We start from the raw sequence: 10,000 nt of genomic DNA, 5'->3' as shown, positions 1-10,000 counted from the left end.
TATATATATATATATATATATACTGTATATATATATATATATATATATATATATATATATATATATATATATATATATCCAGGCACGTTGCTCTTTATTAATTAGGGTGATTGCATTAGTTAATAAGGATATGGATAAGGATAGGGGGGATAGTGGGGAATATGGGGAAAGGATAAGTACCCCTGGATACGATCCAGTTTATAGCCCGAAGGCAGGTACTCGGGATGGGAGAGAATAAAGAAAAAGGGAGAAAGAGAAGTACAGGAGAAGAATAAAAGAGAGGGGCAGACCCTCATGCGATAACGGATTAGTTATTGTTATCACTTTCTTATGGAGGTATGAGTTGTTGCCATTATTTCCATCTAAAGGAACAAGTTTTTGCATTTATTTCTTTGATGGAGTGAATTGTTGCTCTATTTAATAAATTGTTCCCATTATTTCTTTATTAAGGGATGAGTTTTTGCCATATTTCCATATGAAGTGCCGAATTTTTACTTTTACTTTCTTTATTTGTGGATTAATTATTTCCATTATCTCCTTAAGATGTCATTAATTGTTTAATTTTTTTCATAATTTATATACATTTTTGTTTATTGTATTTTGTCACATTATATTCCCTTAGAAGGATGGGTTTTGTCATTTTACCCTTTTTATGCGTCGAGTTATTGGGATTACTTCTTTCTAGGGGTCGTTTGCAGCCTTCTATTTTCTTATCAAGCTATAGATAATTTCTAATAATAACATAACCATTAATCCCCTTGGAAGCAAGAGTGGGCTTTTGTCCTATTTTACTTACAAGAACATAATTATTATTATTATTATTATTATTATTATTATTATTATTATTATTATTATTATTATTATTATTATTATTATTAAGTTTTGAACAATAAACTGTCGCTCTATGAAAATGAAAATTATCAGCACTGACAGTACATTCTTTGCTAGCTTGAAACAAGTAATTACTTTCTTCTCTAGTAATCTGTAGGAAGTTTTTTTTTTTTTTACGATAATTTTGGCAAGGAATGATAACTATTCAAATTATGTACAAGAAAGGACACTAATTAATAAAAAGAGATTACAAGCCTACAACAATGCTTTTGAAATTTAGAGATGAAATCATTAAGAAGTGTGGTTGTCTACGGAATTGTTGTTTTTCCTTATTATTATTATTATTATTATTATTATTATTATTATTATTATTATTATTATTATTATTGTAAGGAAACCCCGGAACCTATTTATAGGCCCCCATGGAGCTGAATTGAAATGTTTGTTGTTCATTGAGAGGGAGAAACTGAAGCAAAACAATCTTAGGAAATTTGGTGAGTAAAGTGTAAAGTTATCATATGAAGTTACTTTAGTCTGTCGGTACACCTCTCTAATCACACTGTAAGCTGTACCTCTCTTGTGAGTGGTATTAGGATAATATGTTCTTTTATAGCAGATTAATTGCTATGGCATTAAAATATAGTTATTTACAGGATTTTATGCTTCTTAAGTAAAAGTAAAGTGGCCTAAATCTTACCAAGAATTACATTTCATGAAGATAACATACACGTACATATGGTTGACTATCAGTAATTTTCATTATCTATTTGTTTACATAAAATAATTCTATCAATTATATATATTTTTATAGGCGTCTAAAACATACTTAAAAGAAAACCAATTAATTCATTCCACTTACTTTAAAGATGTTGAGTTAGAAACCTTTAATTTTCCTTTGCATTTTAGAGTTTGGAGGATTCCAGTGGAAAAAAATATTATATAATATCAGAGAAAAAAGTTAACTATCTGTCTTTAATTTTTTGGAGACGAAGCTTTCAAAACATTGATGGGGAAATACACATATTGGAGAACATTTATTAGTATCTTGACAAGTGTAAGCTTTCGGAGAGTGCATGCAAATTATTTTTATAGCAAGGGTCTGATATCATCGTCCGATTTATGAAGAAATATATCACTGGCAACTACCTGTGGAATAAATATCCCATTTCTTCGGATCTCAATATCCTACAATTTTTACATCCTTGTAATCAGTGGGAGGAATTATGCTTCTTGACTAATTCAATCCGAGATCCAAGAACCGCCCCCCCCCCACATAAAAAAAAAAAAAAAAAAAAAAAAAACACGGAAAAGACTGAAATTAAATGACAGGAAGGTTTTTTTCTGTCGCGAAACGAAATGGAAGAGACATGTTCACTATACAAGTAGATAAAGCAGGGGAACAGCAGTCTCATTTTCAATTATATGATTAGAATGGATGATGGACTAGAGGAGCCACTTTCCCCTTTCACGAAAAGGTGGGAAGGCAAAATATAAAAGCTACTTTCATCTGATTGAATAGTACGGGTTACGCAATTGAGCAGTCACTGTAAACAATTCGAGTAGCAAATGTAAGGAAATAGAAGAGCTATTTACATCTACATGAAAGAGGGGATGTTTAATAGAAGAGACACTTTCCTTTCCATAAATATACGGGGTAACGAGAGAGAAGAGCTATTTTCACCCATATAGAAAACCGACCTTAGGAAATAGAAGTCACTCTAACTTTCATAAATTGACGGAGGGATGAAATAGAAGAGGCATTTTCACTAGTTTCAGTAGACCCGATGGATGAGAAGTATCACTTTCACCAGTTCCAGTAGACCTGGTGGATTAAAACCGCCACTTTCACCAGTTTTAGTAAACCTGGTAGATCAAAAGCGCCACTTCCACCAGTTTTAGTAGATCTGGCGAATTAGAAGCGCCACTTTCTGCTGTTTCAGTAGACCTGGTGAATTAGAAGCACCACTTTCACTAGTTTCAGTAGACCTGGTGAGTTAGAAAAGCCAATTTCACCAGTTTCAGTAGACCTAGTAAATTAGAACCGCCACTGTCACCAGTTTCAGTAAACTTGGTGAATTAGAAGTGCCACTTTCACCAATTCCAGTGGACCTTGTAAATTAGAAGTGCCACCTTCACCAGTTTCAGTAGACCTTGTGAATAAGAAACGCCATTTTCACCTGTTCCAGTAGACCTGGTGAATTAGAAGCGCCACTTTCACTAGTTCCAGTAGACCTGGTAGATTAGAAGTGCCGCTTTCACCAGTTCCAGTAGACCTGGTGAATTAGAAGCGCCACATTTGCCAGTTTCAGTAGACCTGGTGAATTAGGAGCACCACTTTCACTAGTTTCAGTAGAGCTCGTGAATTAGAAGCACTTCTTTCACCAGTTTCAGTAGACCTGTTGAATTAGAAGCGCGACTTTCTCCAGTTTCTCAAACCTCTCTCTCTCTCTCTCTCTCTCTCTCTCTCTCTCTCTCTCTCTCTCTCTCTCTCGTTGTCATTATTTAGATAACATTTCATTCACGTTGAGGCCCGTTTTTTATTACGAAAATTCATTCTAATTAACAAATAAGCGCACCGCACTTATCAGTTACCATACGTAATGAACGAATACATACAGTACTTGGAGGCAAATTACTTTTTATCCAGAGTAAGTACCTGCACACGTCATCCCCACGTGAAAGAAAGTTTGTTACCAGCAACTAAACGTAATATATCAACGTATTATTATACATAAGTAGCCAAGGACTGAGATTCTGGTGGTGCAGTAAGCCAGTCAGTATGGTGTGTCATAGCCTTTGTAACGGCAACCTTGTAACTGTTCATATTTGTGATTGTTAGCAATGTTAGCAGACTTCATAGGTTGACGTTGCTATTTAGTATATTTCAAATTCGAGCTTCTGACAGCCTCTTAAAAGAAAAAGTTGGAATTAATTTTAAAAGAACCCTTAAAAACTGTAAAAATAAATGTGCTTTGTTACTCTGTCTAGAAATATTGGCAGAATTCTTGAAAACAAGCACGGTAAAACATCTTAAACATTAGCATTTCAAGTGCACGTTTTTCAAAGCCACTCTTAAGACGCTCCTGGGGACATTTTCCATTTTTTTCTTTTCAGTGAGATCTTTAGGTTCAATTGAAGAACCCCGTTGATAGACTCAAAAGATGAATTTAGAAAAAAAAAAAAAAAGTTTATTCTAAAACCTATTCTTTGGAGGCTTCTTGAAAGCGAGCCTGTAAAGACTTTTCAAAAACAATTTGTTATAGACCTCTTAGAAGCAGCATTTTGCCTTAGGATGATAAACCTTGACTTACTTACTAGAATTTAATTCAATCCATAGAATAATATTTACCAATACTTACGAATTATATATCTATAAAATCGTTCGAAAACATATTTAGAGTTAAAGCATGTTGGATACATATCCCTTTAATGAACAAAAAAGCTAAAAGAGGCGACAATCACGTAAATGATACTCAAAGCTCCATTTTTTGTCACCTTGCTACTTGTGTGCATGTTTGGCGTTTTATAAGCGTTTAGGGAAATTGTCTTTTTTTTTTTTTTTTTTTTTTTTTTTTTTTTTTTTTTTTTTTTTTTTTTTACTAAAAGTTAGTGCTCTCCGACGTCACCCAGTTTTTCTGTTTTGATGTACCGCTTAAAGCTGTCTTTATTTGCGGCCTGCACGTTAAATGATTGCAGTCTGGACGTAACTTGTCAGTAAAATTGTGTGACTCTAGTTTCATTTTCTTTTATTTGGCCTAGTTTTTTTCAAGTTTTGCAATTAAAATATTTGCATGCAAAGTACGTGTGAGGCATTAAGCCAATATGGCAAAATATACACGAATAAGTAGGATGTGAATGAAAAAAAAAAATAAAGCAATGATTATAATCAAAACAAAAAGGTATAAAATAAAACTAAGAAAAAGTAAATGAAACTTGAGTAAAAGTAAAACTAGGGTTTAATATCCAATTGAAACACCCTTACCTGACATTTTGTTATTCGATAGTTCGAGACCTTCTCAAGACCGATAGTCACCACACTATTGGCGTTTGTAAGATCGCGGTCTTTATGATTTAGGGGTAAAGGGGTTAGTTTTGGGGGATCCTACAGGTCTACCTGCTGAGTCATCAGCAGCCATTTCCTGGCCCTCCCTGGTCCTACCTAGATGGAGAGGGCTATTGGGCGCTAATATAACACACACAACACACACACAGCATACACATCCATACACACTAATCTATCTTATTTCTGTGCCTCTTGTTTTGTTAAAGTTTTTACAGTTTATATAGGAAATATTCATATTAATGTTGTTACTGTTCTTAGAATGTTTAATATTTTCTTGTTTCCTTTCCTCACTAGTCTATTTTCCCTGTTGGAGCCCCTGGGCTTATAGCCTCCTGCTTTTCCAAATAGAGTTGTAGCTTAGCAAGTAATAATGATAATAATAATAATAATAATAATAATAATAATAATAATAATAATAATAATAATGTATATATACACATATATATATGCATATATATACATACATACATATATATATATATATATATATGCATATATATACACAGTATATATATATATATATATATACATACATATATATATATATATATATATTTATATATATATATATATATATATACAGTATATATATATATATATATACATATATATATATATATATATATGTTGGTGTGGTACCGTTATAAACACACATTATGGGTCTAATCAAATGTCTCTTCAATGTGCTATGTATTTTTAGACTTGCAGGTTACTTCCTCTGTATAAGTCTATGTAAGTTAACTTTTAAAACAGTTTATTAGCAGCTCCATCACAGGAGTATAGATGGTTTGGTCGGATGACCATTCCGTATGAGATGTTGACAAGAACTAGCTAAAATATCATGTGTTGATGATAACGTATACTTAGTTATCTCAGCATTTATAAAAATATGTAAACACAACATTAATACAGGAAGACATCTAGATCCAGTGAGACACTCCACTCTTTCTCACGGTATACTTTGTATTGTGTTTACTCTTCATGAAAAATGTTACATTGCAAAGGTTTGGCTTTTGCATCCTGTTTATGACTGAATTGGCGTTTCTCACACTCCTCTTATCTTCTCCATTGATCCCTTGAGTCATGGATTTAATCATGTAATTTACAAACATTACATATATATATATATATATATATGTGTGTGTGTGTGTGTGTGTGTGTATATAAACATATATATACAGTATATATATATATATATATATACATATATATATATATATATATATAGTTAGTCTAAAGGGTTATTGTCCTGTAACTTGCTTTTGCCATTTATAAGCGACCTTTAAAACTTTAAATAACTCAACTGAGAATAAACTAAAGACAAAATTGAAACAGAATGAAATTCCACGAATAAAAAAAAAAAAAAAAAAAAAAAACAGAGTGGAATCAAACTGGATTTTTCATCTGATTCGGACAAGACAAGACTGTGTCGGCAGAAGTGTGTGTGCGTGTGTGAGGGTGTGTGTGTTTGCGTGTGTGTGTTTGCGTGTGTGTGTGTGAGTGTGTGTGGCCAGTTCCATCTAGGGTAACATTATATTTTAACTGTTATTTTCGTATTTTTATGTTAAATTATGTATTTATACTATATTTTGTTTATTGTTCTTAAGGCACGATGTGCTCTCTCTCTCTCTCTCTCTCTCTCTCTCTCTCTCTCTCTCTCTCTCTCTCTTTCTCTCTCTCTCTCTTCTTCTTCTTCTTCTTCTTCTTCTTCTTCAGGACCTAGTTTGAACTCTCTTCCTCTTTAAATTTGTGGATATTGCTTTCTCACTTCCTCTCACGATAAAACGATAAAAAAAAGTGTTAGAAGTAAAAAAAAAAAATTCTCTCTAGCAAAGAATTTTTTTTTTATTTAATTCATTATTCTTTATGATCTACATTCTATGAATCAAAAGGAAAAACAATGTCAAGTAAGAAAAATTAGAGAAAATTGGAATGAGGTAGAAGAGGAGGGAGAAATTAGCACAATGAAGGGGATGTTACATTATTGCTCAAGAGGAGCACTTCAAGGAAATTGGTTTCTTAATCTTTGGAAGAAGAAGAAGAAGAAGAAGAGGAGAGAGAGAGAGAGAGAGAGAGAGAGAGAGAGAGAGAGAGAGATATTGGTGTACTTATGGGAGAAAGTGAGAATGTAATAATCACAAATTTAAAGAGGAAGATAATTCAAACTTTAAGTAATTAACCACAAAGAGTTACAAGAGGTTACAAGGATTTGGGAAGTGTCAAAGACTTTTTAGTTCATCTTCGGAGATTCCATTAGTTTTTTGTAGAGCGATTTAGTTTAAGAATTTAGAGGTTAATCCTAAATCTATGTCGTTGATATAGATTATAAATGGAAATGGGCCAAGGACGAATCTTGGAGTACTTCGCTTGTAACAGCTGCCCGCTCAGAACCTTTTCCATTGATTACAAATCTCTGTTTTCTATTTGCTAGCCAATCTTCGATCCATTCAGATAGCTCGTCAATGATGCCTAATGATCTAATTTTGACCATCAAATTTTTTTAAAGAACTTTGTCAAAAGCCTTATGAAACTCTAGATATATGATGTCTATTGCCCTGCTTTTGTCATAAATGCTAAAGTTGCTGTTGAAAATGTCCATCAAAATAGTCACACAAGATCTCTTTTGTCTAAAACCCTGTTGGCTCTCCATCAGAAGATTGTGTTTTTTTTTTCTTTTTTATGTTCTAATATTGAAACTACTATAATTGATTAAAAAATATTGCTAGGCACTGAAGTTGGACACACATGTCTGTAGTTGTCACAATCTTCTTTTGGCCCCTTCTTGTAGATTGGAGGAACATTGCCTAGTTTCCATCCTTGTGGTGCCTTTCTTTCGTTGGGTGTCTTTCAGAAATTTTTAAAAAAGTTTGGGGTCAATGAATATCATCTGGACCTGGTCCCTTAGAATTACGGAGTCATTTTATTTCCTTTTTGACATCTTCCATTGTAAAGGTGATTCTATTTAATGGCGTGGCCTTTCATATTTGACATCTGGTTCGGGGAGGGTCGTTGATTCTTCCCTTGAATATAGAGTTGTGAAATATGCATTCATTGGTTCGGCTTTTTCCAAATAATTTGTTAAACGATTACCCTTCAAGTCTCTTAAGGGGCTAATGTTGTTTTTAATTGGGTTTCTTCTGTTTACATATGCAAAAATAAACATCTTTTAGGTTTTCTTTACTGGTTGAAGCCACTCTTTTCGCTTCATTGATCTTGGTCTTTCTAAGTAGTTTTTATACTTTTCGGTTTAACTTGTTGTGCTCGGAAATATCCTGAATTGAAGTCTGTGGATCCATTGATCTATGTTTCCTGTCTCTACTTCTTATTGCATTTTCTATTTCTCTGTTGAACCACTTATATTGTGAAGTTCCATTTGGTAGAATCTTTCTATGCGGTTTATATTTAGCTATATATATATATATATATATATATATATATATATATTTCTACAAAGGCGTCCCATTGTGTATCGATGTTCCCTGTTTTGTCGTATTCTAAGTTATTGGTGTATTCCTTTAGTTCTATCCAGTTAGAGCGTCTGTAGGCTAGGTTTTTTTTTTATAATTTTACCTTCTTTTAGATGAGGAATATTTACCTGAAACCTTGCTATTCTGTGGTTACCTTCGCCAATATTTCCGCGTACTGAAACACTAGATACTAACTTTTCTTCTGTTTGTTGCACAATATCTAGAATATTGTTTTCCTTAGCTGGTTTATCTACTCACTAATGGAGGAAGTAATTGTTGACAAATTCTACTAGCCTATGTCCCTCTGTGTTTGATGTAGAATTCCTTGCGTCCCAGTTTACTGTTGCATTGAAGTATCCAATTAGGACATCTAGCTTATTGTTAAATTCTTGTCCAAGTTGTCTGTCTGTACAGCTCTGCGTCCTGTTCTTGTGTCTGATGTAGCGGTCTGTACAGTATATTATAGTATAGAAATGTTTTTTTTTTCCTGTGGTGTTGATAAGTGCACCTGTCACTCCACATTTTATTTCTAATTTAATTTCTATGGGATTTAAGTAATTCTTAACATGAGGCATTACCACTTTTACCTTTTTTTTTCTTTTTCTTTTGATAAGGTGAGCCTTCTTGAATAGCTTGAAACCTGGGATTTCATATTTTCCGATAAAATCATATATATATATATATATATATATATATATATATATTCCTTATGTGGCTTTGGTAGTTTCCCTGTTTTACTACTGTTTAGTTTTACTTTTTTTTTTTTGCATCGTCCAAGTTTTCTGCCAGATTTCATCTATTTCTTGTTGGAGTATTTCCTAAGAGAGAGAGAGAGAGAGAGAGAGAGAGAGAGAGAGAGAGAGAGAGAGAGAGCATAGATACAAATTGTCTCTCTATCACCCACTCTCCCAATTTCTCTCTCTCTTTCCACTACATTGTCGAAGAAAAAAGTTCCTTTTATTGAAGATGAAAGTGTTAACGAATCTTGGATACACAGGGAAAGAGGAGAGGCAAAAGGAGCATCGTTTCTGTTAGGAACGTGATGTGAAGCAGTTTTGAAACATGGTTTCGAGGAAAGAATAAGTCTGAGATTTTTTCTTTAAATTGCGCGAAGAGGTATTAGCTTCTTTTAGGAAGAGGCGAAAAAGTCCCTTCTATGCTTTTTTCTCTATCTTAGTTGCTATATCTTTGTTCTCCTTTCCAGTATTTATTCTATCATTTATACTAAAGTTATATGGAGGGTTTGAAAGATCAAATATGATTTTATGTCTGTATATGTAACTTTGTACATGCACAAACACACACACACACACACACACACATATATATATATATATATATAACTGTATGTATATATATATATATATATATATAACTGTATATATATATACATATATATATATATATATATATAACTGTTTATATATATATATATATATATATAATTGTATATATATATATATATATATAAATATATATATATATATATAATTATATATATATATATATATATAAATATATATATATAATTATATATATATATAGTATATATATATATATATATATATCTGTATATATATATGTATATATATATATATATATATACCTGTATATTTACATCTATATATATATTGTATAT

General features: G+C 32.2%; 1 protein-coding gene across 3 annotated transcripts in view; it reads left to right on the top strand.

The window, feature by feature from the left end:
- LOC137631148 (arrestin homolog) overlaps positions 1–10,000 on the top strand; it is a 742,836-nt gene that overhangs the window by 134,215 nt on the left and 598,621 nt on the right. The window lies entirely within an intron of this gene.

Source organism: Palaemon carinicauda, chromosome 39 (genome assembly GCF_036898095.1).
Source record: "Palaemon carinicauda isolate YSFRI2023 chromosome 39, ASM3689809v2, whole genome shotgun sequence".
Classification (NCBI taxonomy): Eukaryota; Metazoa; Arthropoda; class Malacostraca; order Decapoda; family Palaemonidae; genus Palaemon; species Palaemon carinicauda.
Note: the sequence above shows the minus strand (reverse complement) of the source record. Positions and strands in the feature narration are given on the sequence as shown.